Raw genomic sequence first — 22,240 nt, 5'->3', positions numbered from 1 at the left:
TATATCTTGGATACTAAACCTTAACCGGATATGTCATTTGCAAATATCTTCCCCCATTCAGTAGGTTGTCTTTTTGTTTCCTTTGCTATGCAATGGCTTTTTCATTTTTGTGTAGTCCCAATAGTTTATTTTTGCTTTTGTTTCTCTTGCCTCAGAAGACATACCTAAAAATTGCTTCAGCAATTATCAGAAAGATCACTGCTTGAGTTGTCTTCTAGGACTTTTATGGTTACAGTTCTCACATTTAGGTCCTTAATCCATTTTGAATATTTTTTTTGTGTATGGTGTAAGAAAGTGGTCCAGGTGCATTCAGCTGTCCAGTTTTCCCAACACCATTTATTGAAAAGACTGTTTTTTTCCTATTGCATATTCTTGCCTCCTTTGTCAAAGATTAATTGGCCATATACTCATGGGTCTATTTCTGGAATATTCTGTTCCATTGATTTATATGTCTATTTTTGTGCCAATACCACACTGGTTTGATTACTACAGCTTTATAGTATATCTTGAAATCTGGGATTATGATATTTCTAGTTTTATTTTTCTTATTCAAGATTGTTTTGGCTACTTGTGGTCTTTTGTGGTTCCATACAAATTTGAGGATTATTTGTTTCAGTTCTGTGAAAACTGCTGTTGGTATTATGATAGGGAATGAATTAAATCTGCAAATTACTTTGGGTAGTATGGACATTTTAATAATATTTGTTCCTCTAATCCATGAGGATGGAATATCTTTCCATTTGTTTGTGTTGACTTAAATTTCTTTCATCAATGTTTTATAGTTCTTAGAGTAAAGGTATTTTACCTCTTTGATTAGGTTTATTCCTAGGTATTTTATCATTTTTGGTGCAATTGTAAATGGAATTGTTTTCTTAATTTCTCTTTGTGTTACTTCATTATTAGTGTACAGAAAGGCAACAAATTTCTGTATGTTGATTTTCTATCCTATGATCTTATTAAATTCATTTATCAGTTCTAGTAGTTTTTTGGTGAAGTCATCATTGGTACATATCAAGCACCAAATAAATGTAGGCAAATGTTGTTAACATGATCAATGTTAACTGATCAATGATCAGTATTAAGTCATTAGTTCAAAAATATTTGTTGGAGGGGGCCAAGATGGCAGAGCAGCGTCAAAGTTCTCTGTTTCTCTCGTACTTGAAACACAACTAGATCAGCAACAAACCATTTTTCCCATCTATAAAGTTTATCTGAGGATTAACACAATAATCTGCATAACTTGAGCCACAGAAGTTAGCAGGTATGTGACACAGAGAGGTGAAATGAGGGAGACAGAACCCTCGAGGGTAGGGAGCTGTTTTTGTTTGTGGGGAGAGGACAAAAACAGGGAGGAGAGTACAGGGAAAGCACTCCCCACTAAAGCAGCTGGAGAGAAAGAATGGAAACACCCAAAAGGGTCTGAACAAAAAAGGGAGAAAGGAGAAAGGAGAGTGTTTGAGTACCATTAGGACTCTATAAACAGGGGAGCAGAGAGTGAGAAATTCTGCAGCTTGATACCTGGCTGTGGTCTGGTGGGAAGGGCAAATCCCCAGGAGCAGACAGCAAGGTCTGAGGGGTCCTCTGGCCACATGCGGAGAGGCAGTTCTCTTGCTGGGAAGACTTTGGTAGATACTGTGCAGACTCGCTAAGGAAAAAGTTTCCAGGGGACCCAGGAGAACAGCCATATTTGCAGGTGTTGGAACAAGGAATCTAGCGTGCAGTAAAGCCTGGTGCCAGCTGTGTGTTGTGATTTGCCACAGTCCCTGAACTGCTGCTGCTACACGATTATGCAAACTTTTTCTGGGGCAGGCTGGTACCCGGATGCAATCTCTGGGCTTTTGCAGCAGCACAGTTGCATGAGCATTCTTTGGGACAAGTTGGCACCTGGCCATTGCTCAGTGAGACCCTGCTTCAGAAGGTTAGAGCAGGCCCAAGCTGCAGGGCCTTGAGAAGTGAGGGTTTGAAAACAACGCCCCATCTGAGACAAAATTCACAAAAGAGGTGCCTCCTGGCAGGTTGATGGCTTGGTTGCAGACAGTATAGAAGCCGGGGAATGGACAGAAGCCAACGGCAAAGGAGGGGTGCCTGTTGGCTGGTCGGTAAGAGCATAGAATTCTGGTGCCAGAGACTGGGAAGCTGGGTGAGGCCATTTTCACCTCTCCTGCGCATACACATGCAGGCATGCCACACCAATCCACCCCAATAAGCAGCGCCACCTAGTGGAGAAGAGAGCCATTACACCAAACCCCATGCAACTGTGCCAACCAAGATTTAGATGACAACCACAAGTCTCTCTGCCAGGTTAGTGTACAGACTATAGAGTACTTCACAGCTTGATTTCTAGGGGAAACTGTATGTAACTTCATTCAGATTTCACTCTGTTTGATGGTCCATCTATTCATTTTTTTTCTTTTTCTTTTCTTATTCAAGGTTACAGAAAGAGAAAAAAATACTGTTTTCATAAATAAGCTTAATTTTTTACTATATTTATAATTGTATTTGTAAATTTTTATTCTATTTTACTTTCATCATTTCATTTCATTCTATTTTATTGTATACTTTTCTTAAAACTTTCTTTTCTTACCTTTTCTCTCCCTTTTTTCTCTATTCTACAAGCTTCTTTCAACAACTAGACCAAAACACATCTAGGATCCAGCTTTTTCTATTTGATTTTTCTGTTGTTTTTAATTTTTTAATTTTAATTTTTTATTGTATTAATTTTCTTCTTCCAAAATGACAAAAAGAAGGAATTCACCCCAAGAAGAAGAATAGGAAGAAATGACAGCCAAGGACTTAATCAACACAGATATAAGCAAGATGTGTGAACTAGAATTTACAATCACAATGATAAGAATACTAGATGGGTGGATAAAAAGCATAGAATCCCTTTCTGCAGAGATAAAAGAAGTAAAATCTAGTCAGGATGAAGTTAAAAATGGTAATAACTGAGATGCAATCTCGAATACATGCCACGGCGGCATGGATGGATGAAGCAGAGCAACGAATCAGCGATATAAAAGATAAAATTATGGAGAATAATAAAGCAGAAAAAAGAGAGAACCTAAGGAGAAGGAGCACTATATAAGAATTAGAGAACTCAGTGGCTCATTAAAAAAAAAAAAAAGGAGGGTTCCGGAAGATGGCGGCGTAGGAGGACACGGGGCTCACAGCGCGTCCTGCCGATCACTTAGATTCCACCTACACCTGCCGAAAGAACCCAGAAAACCGCCAGAGGATTAGCAGAAGGGAGTCTCCGGAGTCAAGCGCAGACTAGAGGCCCACGGAAGAGGGTAGGAAGGGCGGCGAGGCGGTGCGCGCTCCACGGACTGGCGGGAGGGAGCCGGGGCGGAGGGGCGGCTCGCCGGCCAAGCAGAGCCCCCGAGTCTGGCTGGCAAAAGCGGAGGGGCCGGACAGACTGTGTTCCGACAGCAAGCGCGACTTAGCGTCTGGGAGGTCATAAGTTAACAGCTCTGCTCGGAAAGCGGGAAGGCTGGAGGACAAAGGGAGGGAGAGCTGCTGAGCCCCCGGACGGCAGAGCTCAGCTTGGCGGGGAACAAAGGCGCCAGCGCCATCTCCCCCGCCCATCCCCCAGCCAAAACCCCAAAGGGAACCAGTTCCTGCCAGGGAACTTGCTCGCTCCGCGCAAACACCCAACTCTGTGCTTCTGCGGAGCCAAACCTCCGGCAGCGGATCTGACTCCCTCCCGCTGCCACAGGGCTCCTCCTGAAGTGGATCACCTAAGGAGAAGCGAGCTAAGCCTGCCCCTCCCGCCCCCGTGCACCTTGCCTACCCACCCCAGCTAATACGCCAGATCCCCAGCAACACAAGCCTGGCAGTGTGCAAGTAGCCCAGACGGGACACGCCACCCCACAGTGAATCCCGCCCCTAGGAGAGGGGAAGAGAAGGCACACACCAGTCTGACTGTGGCCCCAGCAGTGGGCTGGGGGCAGACATCGGGTCGGACTGCGGCCCCGCCCACTAACTCCAGTTATACACCACAGCACAGGGGAAGTGCACTGCAGGTCCTCACCACACCAGGGACTCGCCGAAATGACCAAACGGAAGAATTCCCCTCAGAAGAATCTCCAGGAAATAACAACAGCTAATGAACTGATCAAAAAGGATTTAAATAATATAACAGAAAGTGAATTTAGAATAATAGTCATAAAATTAATCGCTGGGCTTGAAAACAGTATACAGGACAGCAGAGAATCTCTTGCCACAAAGATCGAGGGACTAAGGAACAGTCACGAGGAGCTGAAAAACGCTTTAAACGAAATGCAAAACAAAATGGAAACCACGATGGCTCGGCTTGAAGAGGCAGAGGAGAGAATAGGTGAACTAGAAGATAAAGTTATGGAGAAAGAGGAAGCTGAAAGAAAGAGAGATAAAAAAATCCAGGAGTATGAGGGGAAAATTAGAGAACTAAGTGATACACTAAAAAAAAAAAATAATATACGCATAATTGGTATCCCAGAGGAGGAAGAGAGAGGGAAAGGTGCTGAAGGGGTACTTGAACAAATTATAGCTGAGAACTTCCCTGAACTGGGGAAGGAAAAAGGCATTGAAATCCAAGAGGCACAGAGAACTCCCTTCAGACGTAACTTGAATCGATCTTCTGCACGGCATATCATAGTGAAACTGGCAAAATACAAGGATAAAGAGAAAATTCTGAAAGCAGCAAGGGATAAACGTGTCCTCACATATAAAGGGAGACCTATAAGACTCGTGACTGATCTCTCCTTTGAAACTTGGCAGGCCAGAAAGGCTTGGCACGATATCTACAGTGTGCTAAACAGAAAAAATATGCAGCCGAGAATCCTTTATCCAGCAAGTCTGTCATTTAGAATAGAAGGAGAGATAAAGGTCTTCCCAAACAAACAAAAACTGAAGGAATTTGTCACCACGAAACCAGCCCTACAAGAGATCCTAAGGGGGATCCTGTGAGACAAACTACCAGAGACATCACTACAAGCATAAAACATACAGACATCACAATGACTCTAAACCCATATCTTTCTATAATAACACTGAATGTAAATGGATTAAATGCGCCAACTAAAAGACATAGGGTATCAGAATGGATAAAAAAACAAGACTCATCTATCTGCTGTCTACAAGAGACTCATTTTAGATCTGAGGACACCTTTAGATTGAGAGTGAGGGGATGGAGAACTATTTATCATGCTCCTGGAAGCCAAAAGAAAGCTGGAGTAGCCATACTTATATCAGACAAACTAGACTTTAAATTAAAGGCTGTAACAAGAGATGAAGAAGGGCATTATATAATAATCACAGGGTCTATCCACCAGGAAGAGCTAACTATTATAAATGTCTATGCGCCAAATACCCGAGCCCCCAGATATATAAAACAATTACTCATAAACATAAGCAACCTTATTGATAAGAATGTGGTCATTGCAGGGGACTTTAACACCCCACTTACAGAAATGGATAGATCATCTAGACACACAGTCAATAAAGAAACAAGGGCCCTGAATGATACATTGGATCAGATGGACTTGACAGATATATTTAGAACTCTGCATCCCAAAGCAACAGAATATACTTTCTTCTCGAGTGCACATGGAACATTCTCCAAGATAGATCATATACTGGGTCACAAAACAGCCCTTCATAAGTTTACAAGAATTGAAATTATACCATGCATACTTTCAGACCACAATGCTATGAAGCTTGAAATCAACCACAGGAAAAAGTCTGGAAAAACTCCAAAAGCATGGAGGTTAAAGAACACCCTACTAAAGAATGAGTGGGTCAACCAGGCAATTAGAGAAGAAATTAAAATGTATATGGAAACAAACGAAAATGAAAATACAACAATCCAAACGCTTTGGGATGCAGCGAAGGCAGTCCTGAGAGGAAAATACATTGCAATCCAGGCCTATCTCAAGAAACAAGAAAAATCCCAAATACAAAATCTAACAGCACACCTAAAGGAAATAGAAGCAGAACAGCAAAGGCAGCCTAAACCCAGCAGAAGAAGAGAAATAATAAAGATCAGAGCAGAAATAAACAATATAGAATCTAAAAAAACTGTAGAGCAGATCAACGAAACTGAGAGTTGGTTTTTTGAAAAAATAAACAAAATTGACAAACCTCTAGCCAGGCTTCTCAAAAAGAAAAGGGAGATGACCCAAATAGATAAAATCATGAATGAAAATGGAATGATTACAACCAATCCCTCAGAGATACAAACAATGATCAGGGAATACTATGAAAAATTATATGCCAGCAAATCGGACAACCTGGAAGAAATGGACAAATTTCTAAACACCCACACTCTTCCAAAACTCAATCAGGAGGAAATAGAAAGCTTGAACAGACCCATAACCAGCGAAGAAATTGAATCGGTTATCAAAAATCTCCCAACAAATAAGAGTCCAGGACCAGATGGCTTCCCAGGGGAGTTCTACCAGACATTTAAAGCAGAGATAATACCTATCCTTCTCAAGCTATTCCAAGAAATAGAAAGGGAAGGAAAACTTCCAGACTCATTCTATGAAGCCAGTATTACTTTGATTCCTAAACCAAACAGAGACCCAGTAAAAAAAGAGAACTACAGGCCAATATCCCTGATGAATATGGATGCAAAAATTCTCAATAAGATACTAGCAAATCGAATTCAACAGCATATAAAAAGAATTATTCACCATGATCAAGTGGGATTCATTCCTGGGAGGCAGGGCTGGTTCAACATTCGCAAATCGATCAACGTGATACATCACATTAACAAAAAAAAAGAGAAGAACCATATGATCCTGTCAATCGATGCAGAAAAGGCCTTTGGCAAAATCCAGCACCCTTTCTTAATAAAAACCCTTGAGAAAGTCGGGATAGAAGGAACATACTTAAAGATCATAAAGGCCATTTATGAAAAGCCCACAGCTAACATCATCCTCAACGGGGAAAAACTGAGAGCTTTTTCCCTGAGATCAGGAACACGACAGGGATGCCCACTGTCACCGCTGTTGTTTAATATAGTGCTGGAAGTTCTAGCATCAGCAATCAGACAACAAAAGGAAATCAAAGGCATCAAAATTGGCAAAGATGAAGTCAAGCTTTCGCTTTTTGCAGATGACATGATATTATACATGGAAAATCCGATAGACTCCACCAAAAGTCTGCTAGAACTGATACATGAATTCAGCAAAGTTGCAGGATACAAAATCAATGTGCAGAAATCAGTTGCATTCTTATACACTAACAATGAAGCAACAGAAAGACAAATGAAGAAACTGATCCCATTCACAATTGCACCAAGAAGCATAAAATACCTAGGAATAAATCTAACCAAAGATGTAAAAGATCTGTATGCTGAAAACTATAGAAAGCTTATGCAGGTAATTGAAGAAGATATAAAGAAATGGAAAGACATTCCCTGCTCATGGATTGGAAGAATAAATATTGTCAAAATGTCAATACTACCCAAAGCTATCTACACATTCAATGCAATCCCAATCAAAATTGCACCAGAATTCTTCTCGAAACTAGAACAAGCAATCCTAAAATTCATATGGAACCACAAAAGGCCCCGAATAGCCAAAGTAATTTTGAAGAGGAAGACCAAAGCAGGAGGCATCACAATCCCAGACTTTAGCCTCTACTACAAAGCTGTCATCAAGACAGCATGGTATTGGCATAAAAACAGACACATAGACCAATGGAATAGAATAGAAACCCCAGAACTAGACCCACAAACGTATGGCCAACTCATCTTTGACAAAGCAGGAAAGAACATCCAATGGAAAAAAGACAGTCTCTTTCACAAATGGTGCTGGGAGAACTGGACAGCAACATGCAGAAGGTTGAAACTAGACCACTTTCTCACACCATTCACAAAAATAAACTCAAAATGGATAAAGGACCTGAATGTGAGACAGGAAACCATCAAAACCTTAGAGGAGAAAGCAGGAAAAGACCTCTCTGACCTCAGCCGTAGCAATCTCTTACTCAGCACATCCCCAAAGGCAAGGGAATTAAAAGCAAAAGTGAATTACTGGGACCTTATGAAGATAAAAAGCTTCTGCACAGCAAAGGAAACAACCAACAAAACTAAAAGGCAACCAACGGAATGGGAAAAGATATTTGCAAATGACACATCAGACAAAGGGCTAGTATCCAAAATCTATAAAGAGCTCATCAAACTCCACACCCGAAAAACAAATAACCCAGTGAAGAAATGGGCAGAAAACATGAATAGACACTTCTCTAAAGAAGACATCCGGATGGCCAACAGGCACATGAAAAGATGTTCAACGTCGCTCCTTATCAGGGAAATACAAATCAAAACCACACTCAGATACCACCTCACGCCAGTCAGAGTGGCCAAAATGAAGAAATCAGGAGACTATAGATGCTGGAGAGGATGTGGAGAAACGGGAACCCTCTTGCACTGTTGGTGGGAAGCAAATTGGTGCAGCCGCTCTGGAAAGCAGTGTGGAGGTTCCTCAGAAAATTAAAAATAGACCTACCCTATGACCCAGCAATAGCACTGCTAGGAATTTATCCAAGGGATACAGGAGTACTGATGCATAGGGGCACCTGTACCCCAATGTTTATAGCGGCACTCTCAACAATAGCCAAATGATGGAAAGAGCCTAAATGTCCATCAACTGATGAATGGATAAAGAAATTGTGGTTTATATACACAATGGAATACTACGTGGCAATGAGAAAAAATGAAATATGGCCTTTTGTAGCAACATGGATGGAACTGGAGAGTGTGATGCTAAGTGAAATAAGCCATACAGAGAAAGACAGATACCATATGGTTTCACTCTTATGTGGATCCTGAGAAACATAACAGAAACCCATGGGGGAGGGGAAGGGAAAAAAAAAAAAAAAAAGAGGTTATAGTGGGAGAGAGCCAAAGCATAGGAGACTGTTAAAAACTGAGAACAAACTGAGGGTTGATGGGGGGTGGGAGGGAGGGCAGGGTGGGTGATGGGTATTGAGGAGGGCACCTTTTGGGATGAGCACTGGGTGTTGTATGGAAACCAATTTGACAGTAAATTTCATATATTAAAAAAAAAAAAAAAAAAGAGTAACATCTGAATCATAGGAGTCTCAGAAGATGAAGACAGAAAAATGAGTAGAATGTTTATAGGAGCAAATCATAGCAGAAAACTTTCTTAAGCTGGGAAAGACACAGGCATCAAAATCCAGGAAGCACAGACAACTCCCATTAGATTCAACAAAAACAGCCATCAACAAGGCATATCATAGTCAAATTCACAAAATACTCAGTCAAGGAAAGAATCATGAAAACAGTAATGCAAAAAGTCCTTAACCTACAAGGGAAGACAGATCAGGTTCACAGCAGAAATTGGCAAGCTAGAAAGGAGTGGCAGGATATATTCAATGTTCTGAATCAGAAAAATATGCAGCCAAGAATTCTTTATCCATCAAGGTTGTCATTCTAATAGAAGGAGAGATAAAATGTTTCCCAGACAAACAAAAACTAAAGGAGTTTGTGACCACTAAACCAGCCCTGCAAGAAATTTTAAAGGAGACTTTCTGAAGGGAGAAAAGATAAAACAAAGAAGACCAAAAGCAACAAAGACTAGAAGGACCAAAGAACACCACCAGAAACTCCAACTCTACAGGCAACACAATGGCAATAAATTATTATCTTTCAGTAGTCACCCTAAATGTCAATGGACTAAATACTCCAATCAAAAGACATAGGGTAACACAATGGATAAGGAAACAAGATCCATCTGTATGCTGTTTACAAGAGACCCTTTTTAGACCTAAAGTCCCTTCAGATTGGAAGTAAGGGGATGGAGAACCATCTATCACGCTAATGGTCACCAAAAGAAAGCCTGAGTAACCATACTTAGACAATCTAGATTTTAAAATAAAGACCATAACAAGAGATGAGGAAGGGAATTATATCATAATTAAGGAGTCTATCCACCAAGAAGATCTAACAACTGTAGACATTGATGCCACCAATATGGAAGCACCCAAATATATAAGTGAATTAATCACAAACACAAAGAAACTCATTGAGAATAATACCATAACAGTAGGGCACTTCAACACCCCACTTACAGCAATGCACAAACCATCCAATTTGGAAAGACAATTAATAGTTGGTGATTAAAGAACATCCTACTCAAGAATGATGGTTTAACCAAAAAGTTAAAGAGGAAATTAAAACTACACACAAGCCCATGAAAATGAAAACACGACAGCCCAAAACTTCTGGGATGCAGCAAAGGCAGTGGTAAGAGGGAAGTATATAGCAATCCAGGCCTTCCTAATGAAGAAAGGAATCCAGGCCTATCTCAGATACACAACTTAATCTTATACCTTAAAGAGCTGGAAAAAAACAGCACATGAAGCAGAAGATAGGAAATAACAAAGATTAAAGCCAAAATCAATGCTATTTAAAAAAAAAAAAAAGTAGACCAGATTAATGAAATCAGGAGCTGATTCTTTGAAAGAATTAACAAAATTGATAAACCTCTAGCCAGTTTGATCAAAAAGAAAAAGGAAAGGAGCCAAATAAATAAAATCAAGAATGAAAGAGGAGAGATCACAATCAACACAGCAGAAATACAAATAATAATAAGAGAATATTATGAGCGATCATATGCCAATAAATTGAGCAATCTGGAAGAAATAAACAAGTTCCTAGAAACATATAAACTACCAAAACTGAAACAGGAAGAAATAGAAAATTTGAATAGTCCCATCATAACCAGGGAAGAAATTGAGTTAGTAATAAAAAATCTCCCAAAAAACAAGAGTCCAGAGTCAGATGGCTTTTCAGAGGAATTCTTCCAAACATTTAAGAGTTAACACCTATTCTTTTGAAGCTGTTTAAAAAAACAGAAATGGAAGGAAAACTTCCAAACTCATTCTATGAGGCCAGCATTACCTTGATTCCAAAACCAGACAAAGATCCCAGTAAAAAGGAGAAATACAGACCAATTTCCCTGATGAACAGGGACACAAATTTCTCACCAAGCTACTAGCCAACCAGATCCAACAATACATTAAAAGAATTATTCACCACAATCAAGTGAGATTTATTCCTGGGATGCAGGGCTGGTTCAATGTCTGCAAATCAAATAATGTGATACATCACATTAATAAAAGAAAGGGCAAGAACCACATGATCCTCTCAATAGATACAGAGAAAGCATTTGACAAAATACAGCATCCTTTCTTGATAAAAACCTTCAAGAAAGTAGAGATAGAAGGATCATACCTCAAAATCAGAAAAGCCATACATGAAAGACCCATCACTAATATCATCCTCAATGGGGAAAAACTGAGAGGTTTCCCCCTAAGGTCAGGAACACGACAGGAATGTCCACTCTCACCACTGTTATTCAACACAGTATTGGAAGTCCTAGCCTCAGCAGTCAGACAACACAAAGAAATGCAACCAAATCAGCATGAAGGAAGTCAAACTTTCACTCTTCACAGATGACATGATACTCTATATGGAAAACCCAAAAGATTCCACTGCTAGAAATGATCCATGAATTCAGCAAAGTCACAGCATATAAAATCAATTCACAGAAGTCGGTTGCATGTAAAGCAGCAGAAAGAGAAATCAAGGAATTATTCCCATTTACAATTGCACCAAAAACCATAAAATACCTATGAATAAGCCTAACCAAAGAGGTAATAAATCTATACACTGAAGACTATAAAAGCTTATGAAAGAAATTGAAGAAGACCCCCAAAAATGGGAAAATATTCCATTCTCATGGATTGGAAGAAGAAATATCATTAAAATGTCAATCCTAACAGAAATTAGTAAGAGAAAGACAAACATCATATGACTTGACACATATGTGGAATTTAAGATACAAAACAGTTGAACATAAGGGAAGGGAAGCAAAAATAATATAAAAACAGGGAGGGGAACAAAACCTAAAAGACACTTAAATACAGAGAATAAACTGAGATTTGCTGGAGAGGTTGTGAGTAGGAGAATGGGCTAAATTGGCAAGGGGCATTAAGGAAGACCCTTAATGGGATAAGCGGTGGGTATTATATGTAGGGGATGAATCACTGGATTCTACTCCTGAAATCATTACGACACTATATGCTAACTTGTATGTAAATTTAAAACCAAAACCAAACAAAACATTTGTTGAGCCTTTTTAATACACAAAGCATTATTCCTGAAGCTGAAACATGGTGAGCAATAAGTCAAGCAAGATACTTCCTCTGTTGAGTTTGCTTTCTTGGGGGAAGAAGAATATTAACACATTAATAAACAATATTAAATAGTATACTGGTAAATATAATAAATAAAACAAGTTGGTTGTTGGAAAAAAAATGAAGAGAAAGGGTAACTAAGCTAAAGTAGATTGGGTTGTCAGGGAAAGCCAGGTTAAAACAGAACATTTTGGCAGATGTATGAATAGTTCTAAGACTCCCTTCTCGTGAGAATCTGGAGTCAGAACATTCTAGGGAAAATAGGCAGAAAGAAAAGAGTTTCCATAATGGAAATTAACTCCTTTGTTTTCTAGAATCAATGAGAATGTCTGTGTGCCCTAAAGAATGACCAAGTAAAGAATGACACAGATTTGGGAAGACAAGCAGGGCCCATCAAGTAAGACTTGTAGGCTATGGTAGGCATTGATGCATTATAAAATATATAAAAATTTATACATATATATATGTATATATATATACACACATATATAACTTATACATATATATAGCATGTATGTTTAAATAGCATATATATGGAATATATAAATATGTATACATATACATATATACAAAATATGTATATATATACATATGTATATAAATACATACATACAAAATATGTGTATATATACACTCATATACACATGTAAATAGCACATGTATATATGTATATGTGCTATTTAAAGATGACACTGGTTGCTGTGGAGAGAAAACATGGGGGTAGAGTGGAGACAAGAGTGAGAGACAAGTTGGAAGCTATTAAACTATTTTCGGAATAGGGAAGGGTGGGGTAGTAATAAAGCAAAGTTCATTTTCGAGTTTTTGTTTCAGCAATTTCTATATGATCGCATCATTTACTGAAATGGGGAAGACTGCCAAAGAAATCAGTCTAGGGGATGGAAAGAGAGGATAAAAGGTTTGCTTTTGGTCATGCCAATGTTCAGGTGATACTTAAGTAGAGATTTCACACAGGTATCTGAATTAATAAATTTAGTTAAGTCTAGCAAAGATATATGGGATAAAGATATAAATTTAGAATCACCAGTATTGAGTAGATATGTGAAGGCATGGGGGCTGATAGAGCTGAGATTTTAATGGAAATAAAGATGATTTGTTGTAATAATAGTAATTTAAAAAATCATTGCCTATCTTGAACAACAAATTTGTATCACCTCCCATAGTCCCATGCATAAAACCATTTTGTGAGATAGATGCTAGGTTATTACAGGCCGGGTGTCACTAGCTAGAGATTCACTCTTGCCCACTATTCAAATTCCCATTTTCCTAAAGCTCTTCAAATGACTTTGTATATGAAGTTGCTTACTAATGCCTGATTATTGCTAAATGCTTCATACTCCAATGGATTTTCTCTACATTCAAAGATTTTTCAACACTCGTTCAAAGTCTATTTTGACAAAAAATATCATGGATCCTCAAATAGCAAAAGTGTTAATTAAAATGAGTTTAAAAATACCACATGCTCTTAAATGTACTATGTGTGACACGTTATCAAAGTGAATTATTACCATTCATTCAAAACGCAAATACATATACACACAACTATGAATAGAGATGCCTTTGACTTAGGAAGTACCTGGAGGGGACATCCCCTTACACAGCAGCCCTTTCCATAGAATTTAGGAGGGCCTATTTCATCTGGTTTGGGGGAGGATGCTAACTAAGAGAATATCCTTGAACCTATCTCCAAAGATTCTTACTATTTTTGAGGGGACGTATTTTAAATAAGTGTTTAACATTTTCCCCCTCAGTAGTGGTGCTTCCAGGATCACACTTTCAGAACATTACCCTACTCTCACAAGGTCACCAGATTGAACACTTCTTAGGATGCAACTACAAATAATAATGTATTAAAACATTTTCCCCTATGGACAGGATCTTGAATCTTATCAAATATAGTGGACCATGTAGAATATGGTCCAGATCTCCCTTTGAGACAGAGGACTTATTCCTTAGCAATAAGCACAGCTATCAGCTGACAACCCTCAGCTGTTAAGCACCTTGGGCAGAATTCCCTCAGAAGAAGAAAGTTGTTGTGTCAAGATTATATCCTTGCCCCAAGTAGGGCTGGGGAGAGCATCCCACTTCAAATGACTTTCCCAGGCAGGAGCATAAAAATCATCCCCACCCCACAGTTTATTTAGAACAGTGTTGATGAAAATACTCACTGATAAAAGCCCTGCGAATAGATCTCCATCTCAGTATCTATTTCTGGGAACCCAAATTAATACTGAAGTTAACTAACAGTATTAATTAAAAACAGCTTATTATCTCAAATATTATAAAGCACAGAAAGTCATGGTGTGAGTTCTAGCTATGTCCTATAGAAAGTTGAGCATTTAACACACAGGAACTGAATTCTACCACCAATGTTTCATGGCAAGCCCAGTTTTGTGAGAAAGGAATTTCAGATCTCAAGAACTACACATGGACCAGAATTAGATGAGAGCATGAGTCAGAACAGGGGCTTGGATTTGGCACTTTTTTAATGTAAAGTTTGTACTGATCTCCTTCCTGCCACTTCATGCATAGACAGGCCTGTTAGAATAAAGGTGTGGGCTCAGGCGGACAAAAGTGGCTGCTGTAAAATTACCCGGTGTCTCTGATCTGTAAGATTGTCAGAAAGGAGGTGGGTATGGTTTATTACCTTTGAGAACAGGTTAATATCAGGGATATGGTTGCATTAGTTGAAAGGGTTCCTGTCCACCTCTACCCTTCTATTCTGAGGGTTGAAATCCTGCTATTTGAAACTTAAGGCAAGAAGAAGGATAAAAGTCTAAAGCCATTCGAAGTTAACTATAACATGAAGTGAACCAGTTCTTAGACAAAGTAAGGATACCACAATAAAAGCTACATTTCTGATCAATGTAGAGAGAGCTACAAATCCCAGGGTGCATCCAAGTGTTGATGCTTTGAAAAGGTACCATCCATATCTGGCCCACCTCCACCACATCTTCTTGACTTATAAAGGAGAATGAACATTATCCCCCTCTTTCAACTTTCTTCTTTGTTGTCCAGTGAAAACTGTAGCAAAGGAAGCCAGATAACTACAATAGATGGTAGGACGTAAGATAGTGCAAAGGAGCGAGAGAGAATGTTCAGTAAGAATTGATTATTTTACCTGGTATATGTCAATAAAAACATCATGGAGGAATAGCTTTTGACCCAGGCTTTAATATATATGCGATCAATGCACATTCATAGATATACCAAGATTTTTATTTGCTTTCTAGAGAAGATACAGTAAATCATAGTTTTGCTATAATTTTTCAGTATCCCCAATATGCTAGGTATATTGTTTGCTGTTATGAATGCAATAGAGGGTCATTTTAATAAAATTCCTGTCCTCACAGTGCTTCTATCATCTTGGTATGTAAACCAAATTAGTAACTAGAGAATACTCAATAATAATTAAAAACATAAGACAGATATGAACTATTTCTTTGATTTCTAAGGCTTGATGGCATGAAAATGGATTATATCAGTTCTGTTTGACAATCTATGTTTGAAATAAATTTGCTTGGATTCCCTGAGAAAAAAATGAGACATATTCTCAGTGTTCAGAGCCAGTGGAATGTTTTCCCTCTCTGTTTACACTGTGGAACGGAAATGTAGAAAGCAGGATTCAACATAAGATAGAAGTGGGTTGCAGTGCAGACTCAATGAAGAATTAAGTCAACGTCATGAGGATGTCTGGACCTCAGATATCCCTTCAGAGTTGCTTCATCCATCAATCCATCCATATTGAATATTAGGGGCCTAAATTGATTAGTCTTTGGACTGGGATTGCCACCAAGCAAGGGATATAACTTTGGGGAAGGCAATTACATTTGGATTTGGGAACCTGTGAAAAGGAACTCGACTTTGAACTGCCAGGTGGTGGCGCTCTAGGAGCTGGAGGAATAAGTGCCTCAATTCTGAAGAGAGCACTGAACAATACACTACTGCCTCCATGATAGTTTCTAGCACAACTGCTTTTCCTGCTACCAAAAACCGTACTTCTGATTGTGCTCAAGAGCTTTCCATAAAGTATGAGTTTGGAAAAAGCATTTTGTGTTTGCCCAAGATTCATATGTTGAAGTCTCAACCCTCAGTGTAACTGTATTTGGAGACTGAATGAGTGAATAAGGGTGAGGCCCTATATCAGATATGGCTGGTGTCCTCAGAAGAGAAGGAGACACCAGGGGTCCACATGCACAGAGAAAGGTCATGTGAGGACAAAGTGAGATACCAAATCTGCCAACACCTTGATCTTAGACTGCCAGCCTCCAGGAATGTGAGAAAGTAAGTATCTATTGTTTAAGTCACCCAGCCTATGGTCTTTTGTTACGGAAGCCCTACCAAATTGCCAGAAAGCAAGGTGAAGTAAGTGTTCTCACGTAAGAGAAAGGCGAAGATTCGATCATTAATACAAAGCCTACGGTTTTAGATTTAGATTAAAAAAAAAATTTAATGTTTATTCATTTTTTGAGAGACAGAGAGAGACAGAATGTGAGTAGGGGAGGGGCACAGAGAGACGGAGACACAGAATCTGATGCAGGCTCCAGGCTCTGAACTGATAGCACAGAGCCTGACATGGGGCTGGAACTCACAGACCATGAGCTCCTGACCTGAGCTGAAGTCGGATACCTAACCGACTGAGCCACCTAGGTGCCTCTAGATTTAGATTTCTTATCTGGACAATCTAGGCATACAACACTTTCTTCAGCTACAGTGTAGTTCATTAAAAAAATCTCCATGTAATGAAGATTTTTAAAAGGTTTGATTCTAAATGAAACCTCATATTGTAGTTTATAGTTACTATATCTGAATGTTTATATATCTATAACACTAAAATATGCCTTTTAATTATTAAATATCATATGTGTGTACTAGTGAGTGTATGTTTGTATTTATATATGTAAATATGAACACATAGATATGGTTTGTACCTTTGTACCAGATGAAAATTATGTATGTTCAAATCCATTTATCATACATTTTTTGAAGGCATTCTGTGTCTACTAGCAAATTTGAATGAAGTATATAAAGCATTTGCCCAGATATCTGTGATCTAGCCAAAGGGAGAATAACCATAACATTTCCAAGGTGGACATACTGAAAGCTGCCAATTTGGTCTCTAACTTGATCACCCAAAGACTATGCACTTCTCTGAGGGTGGAAGATTCTTCCAAAAATGCAGATTTAGTTGCATTACTTCCTTACTCAAGTCAATTCCCATTGCCTTCAGCAGAATGCCCAAGAATTGTGCACAAGGCCTTTCCTGAGCTATCTCAGGCCCATGTCACAAGCCTATTTTGCATATCTTGATAACTTTATATGCTCCAACCCTGATGATATACTTGCAGTTTCTACACAGACTTGTGTTGCTTTCTTGTGTCTATGCCCAGCTATCTGGCTCTCTTGTTTCCCATAGGGTGAACTCTCATTCTGACCCACTCTGCTCAGGAATGGACAGGCAGCCCTTGCACAGTGGTCCTATTCTTAGAGCCCCCAACATTACACTCTGTTGTTACACTGATGCCTCTTACCCCTACTGCCCTAAATGGTCCATTTTGTTTGTCTCTTTACTCATCAGTCTGTGAGCAACATAGAAACAGTGAGGAGACCTTTATCTCATCATCCTCAGGGACTTCACTGTACTTTTCATCCAGTAGGTTCACAATGCAGGCTTACTCATTTGAACTGAAGGATGGATAGACAAATGCATATATATTTTACCAGGAAGAAATCCACGTTTTGTTATAAAATCACATTATTTTCAAAATGTAACTACTGAATTCAAGATTAATAACTTTTTTTTTTTTTTAATGATGAAGCATGCCCTTTTTTTTCTTTGAATGTTCACATTTAACACTGTATTGAATTTTAGTAAAGATTTAAGCAGTTACATAGTCACTAGGGGTCACTCTTACAATTTTAAATCTTGTGAACCTGTGTAGGTTATTTTCTTTAGAACAATTTAATTTTAACTCTTCTCTCAGTGATATACATAAAGGTTCTAATGACGATACCTGAATTTAGTTAAATAAATTACCTAAATGCTATGTTTACTTTCTTGGTTATTAAATATCATCAGGATGGTTTTGTTGTATGTGTTTAAGAGAAGTTGCAAGGTAAGTGAAAACCTGAGAGTCAAAGTACAAATTAGTGAAACACAAAATAACATTTCATCAATTATATTCTCATCAGAAAATTTCACCTTATTGTAGTCATGGCAATTGTTACAGATTTTTTAAAAGATTATGGAAAGGCTTGTTCCTATAAAATGAAGATGATCTTCCCATGAATCCACAGTGAATTACCTGCAGAAATACAGGCACAACACTTGGCTCTTCAAACCAAGTGTCATCTCAGCAGGATTCTTAATCACATACAGGCTGAAAGGAAACCAACAGACATTTGCACATGACAGGGGAGCAGCAAAAAGAGAAACAAATCTCTTTTTAACTGTTCTGTGATCATCTCTATTCTTGCACCCACTCCCAAACCTTCTAAGTAATTAGGGCATAGCAATCAATCATGGCTCTTCAGCTAGGCACAGGCTCAGGTGTCTGATGTTTGATTTCACATCTCCCAGGAGCTAGAATTTAAGGAATAAGGAAAGGACTAGGAAGGGCAGGAAGCTGGGCAAAACAGACAAAGGGCTGTGAACAAGGTGAGTTACCCCTTCACCAGGCATCTGTACTCAGATGACCAGGAGCCTAGGGCACGTTCTCAGTGGGAGTAAGCCAAAGTGAAGAAAGAATGTTTGCACTTAAAAAATAAGTTGGAGGAAGTAGAATGATAGAAAACAATGACCATATGCTTTAAAGCCAGACTACAAGGTTGAAATCTTAGCTATTCAAAAGCAGTAGGTCTTGAGAAAGTTGTAAGCTTCAATTTTCCCAGTTTTTTAAAATGTTTGTTAATGTTTACTTATTTTTGAGATCGACAGAGAGAGAGAGAGAGAGAGAGAGAGAGAGAGGCGGAGAGAATGAGAATGAGCGGGGAAGGCGCAGAGAGAGAGAGGAAGACACAGAATCTGAAGTAGGCTCCAGGCTCTGAGTTGTCAGCACAGAGCCCAACGTGGGGCCGGAACCCATGAACTGTGAGATCAAGACCTGAGCCGAAGTCAGATGCTTAACAGACTGAGCCAAACAGGCACCCGTCAATTTTCCCATTTGTGTAGTGGGAGCATAGTAAAAACAGCATTTATCTGCATAGAGGTATATTATGTGCATACATACCTGCATATATGCACATACGTATGTATGAATATATGCACATATACACACGTGTGCACATACACACACACCCCTATCTAATTCTACATGCCAGGCCAAAATTTGATGTTCAAAAAATTGTTATTATGCTAGCTGAGGAAAGCATATCTCCCTGATAAAAAATCAGGAAATACTGACCCAATATACAAGTGGGGACCAGATAACAATATTTGAAATCGTATTGTTAGTTGCCATAATAATATGGCTAAACCTGATTTCCACTCATTCAATCTCTCTGAAAGGCATCATAAACCATTTATTGATTTTTCTAAAAGGAGAAATAAGAAAAAAAAATGTACCAGTTCAATATAAAGGCAGGCCATCAAATTTCAATTACAGACTTGGGCATTGGGGCTGCCAGACTCTCAATGGGCTCAGCTGTACTTAACGTAGAAAAAGAAAAAAAAATACCAAAAAACATCCACATGTTAGAGGCCTCTTAATTCAAGGGCAAGGGAGAAGCTAAAGAGCTATATTAAGTAAGGCCACAGAAGAGATGGTTATTGCAGACCCCAATGCTGGACTCTGCTGACTCTAGCTCATTCAAGGGTTAAACTTACATTCAGCCATATGGTTCCCACAGTCTCAGCCTACAGGCCCTAGGAAGGGAACTATAATGACAGTCACAAAGCACAGGCAGGACTATTTAAAGAATTTAGTTGCTAGCACTGAGAATGAAACCCCATGAGCAGCTTTGGAGAGACATGTAGGGAAATCTGCTGATTCTACCTCTCAGTTATTTGCTAGAGAACTGAGAAAAATCACTATTGCTGTTAACATTTAAGATTCAAAGAGATACATATTCTATATGGAGATTTCACCTCCAATGTATCTTTGTATGATCTCTAGGATTTTCCACAAACGATGCTGCCATCTTGGAAACAAGTATCACAATGCTTCTGTGGGCAGGGAGACATAGAACTTTGCAGTGCAGAGCAGGACTTTGTAGGCACAGAGATATAACATTCGTTACCTTACTTAACCTCTCTAAGACAATTTCCCCATTATCTAAAGTGGCATAATAATACCCATTTCTCACAAGTTTAATAAAGATGAAAAATAAATGAAAATGATAATGGCTTTACAGAAGTTACTACAGTGCCTAATAAATATCTAATAAATAGTAACTACTATAAATCGTTAGCATTACCATCATCATTACAGAATAAAAAAAAAACCCACATTTTTTTCCTTCAGTTTTTAGTTTATTTCAAGAGGAGTTACAGAGATTGATCTTTCTACTCTGCTTTCAATTCTAGTAGCTGTCACTGTCAGCAGGACAAGGGCAGTACTATGCCTGGCCTTATTTTCCTGTGTACTAATTGTAATTATTTGCAAAAAAAAAAAAAAAAAAAAAAAAAAAGAGAGAGAGAGAGAGAATTGTAAACCAAAGTGTCTCAGTCCACAAGGATGCTATGAGCATCAGACTTCCCTGCATTATGAAAGCTGTTATCTCTAAAGACAGAGAGATGGATAAGATGACCTCTAAAAGTCCTTAGAAATGGATATCTAACTTCCCAGCCATTTGGATTTTCTCAAAGCATGCTCACTTAATTCTGCATAAGGCCCTCTGGTTGAGTGGAGTAGGCCTGCAGTTGGTGCCAAAACAAAAGAAAGTGCCCTCCCATAAAACAGTAGCACAAGCACAAACAGGGAAATTTCTTTATTCCTAATTTTTACTCTTGAATCAGTGCAGGCTGACTCATGAACAAATGGAGTTGATTATTCATCATTTGGAGAGTATATGAATTGACCTGCACTTGCTCCAAATATGTATCCCCTCTCTTAATTCTTAGTCTGCTGTTATACAGTGATATAGCTTCCTATGCATCTGCATATCTACTACAGACCTTGGTTAAAAAGCAAACTCCTCAAACAGAAGCATTAAATCTATTGCAAACCTCTAATCAAGTGTCTCATCATAGCATCTAGAGGCAAAACGCCACCCCAATAAGATAGAACATTCCAGAACGAGGCAGGAAGAGTATAAAAGGAAAATGTGAGCACCAAGGACTGACTTTTCCCCTTTTCATTATTGATGTGAATATTCATCTATTTTTTTTACTCATTGATTATTTTGAAAGATCAATAATGTATCATGCTACATGTTAGAGATGCTAGGGATACAATGTGTGATAATAATTGGTACCTAAATTCAAGAAATTCCCAGTTCAAAAGAGAAGAAATAGCAAAGTGGTGATTTTCATAACTTTATGATGATGCTTTAAGAAATGCATATGCAGTAAGAATAGCAAAGGTACCAAATATTTGAGTGATAATTCTCTAATTATGATTGGGAAGGCAAAGAATAGATGGTATGCTGAATCTTTTAGTTGCATTTTGAAGGATGAAGACTTGTTCATCAGATGGATAATTTTGTACTGGGCTGAGGTGGCTCAAGTTTACTAAAGTTATTATCAGAACAATAAAATGTACTGTCATTGATTTTCAAATTGTGGTTTTTGTCTTTTTACTATTCTGATACACTTAGAAATAAATCAGAATAATATAATCCTTTAAATGGAAGATACGATACTGTTAAACCTGAAATAAATCACTGGCATTATATAGGAGCTAACTATGTGTTGCATTGCATCAAATATTCTATATTTATCTTCTAATTTAATCTGGACCAAGACAATACAATAGTATTCCCATTTTCAGATGAGAAACATAAGGCTCAGACAGGATAAACAAATTTACCAAAGGTATACCAGACTAAAACTCAAAATCATGGCTTTCTGATT

Source organism: Panthera onca, chromosome E2 (assembly GCF_046562875.1).
Source record: "Panthera onca isolate mPanOnc1 chromosome E2, mPanOnc1 haplotype 2, whole genome shotgun sequence".
Classification (NCBI taxonomy): domain Eukaryota; kingdom Metazoa; phylum Chordata; class Mammalia; order Carnivora; family Felidae; genus Panthera; species Panthera onca.
This window is presented reverse-complemented; position numbering follows the sequence as displayed.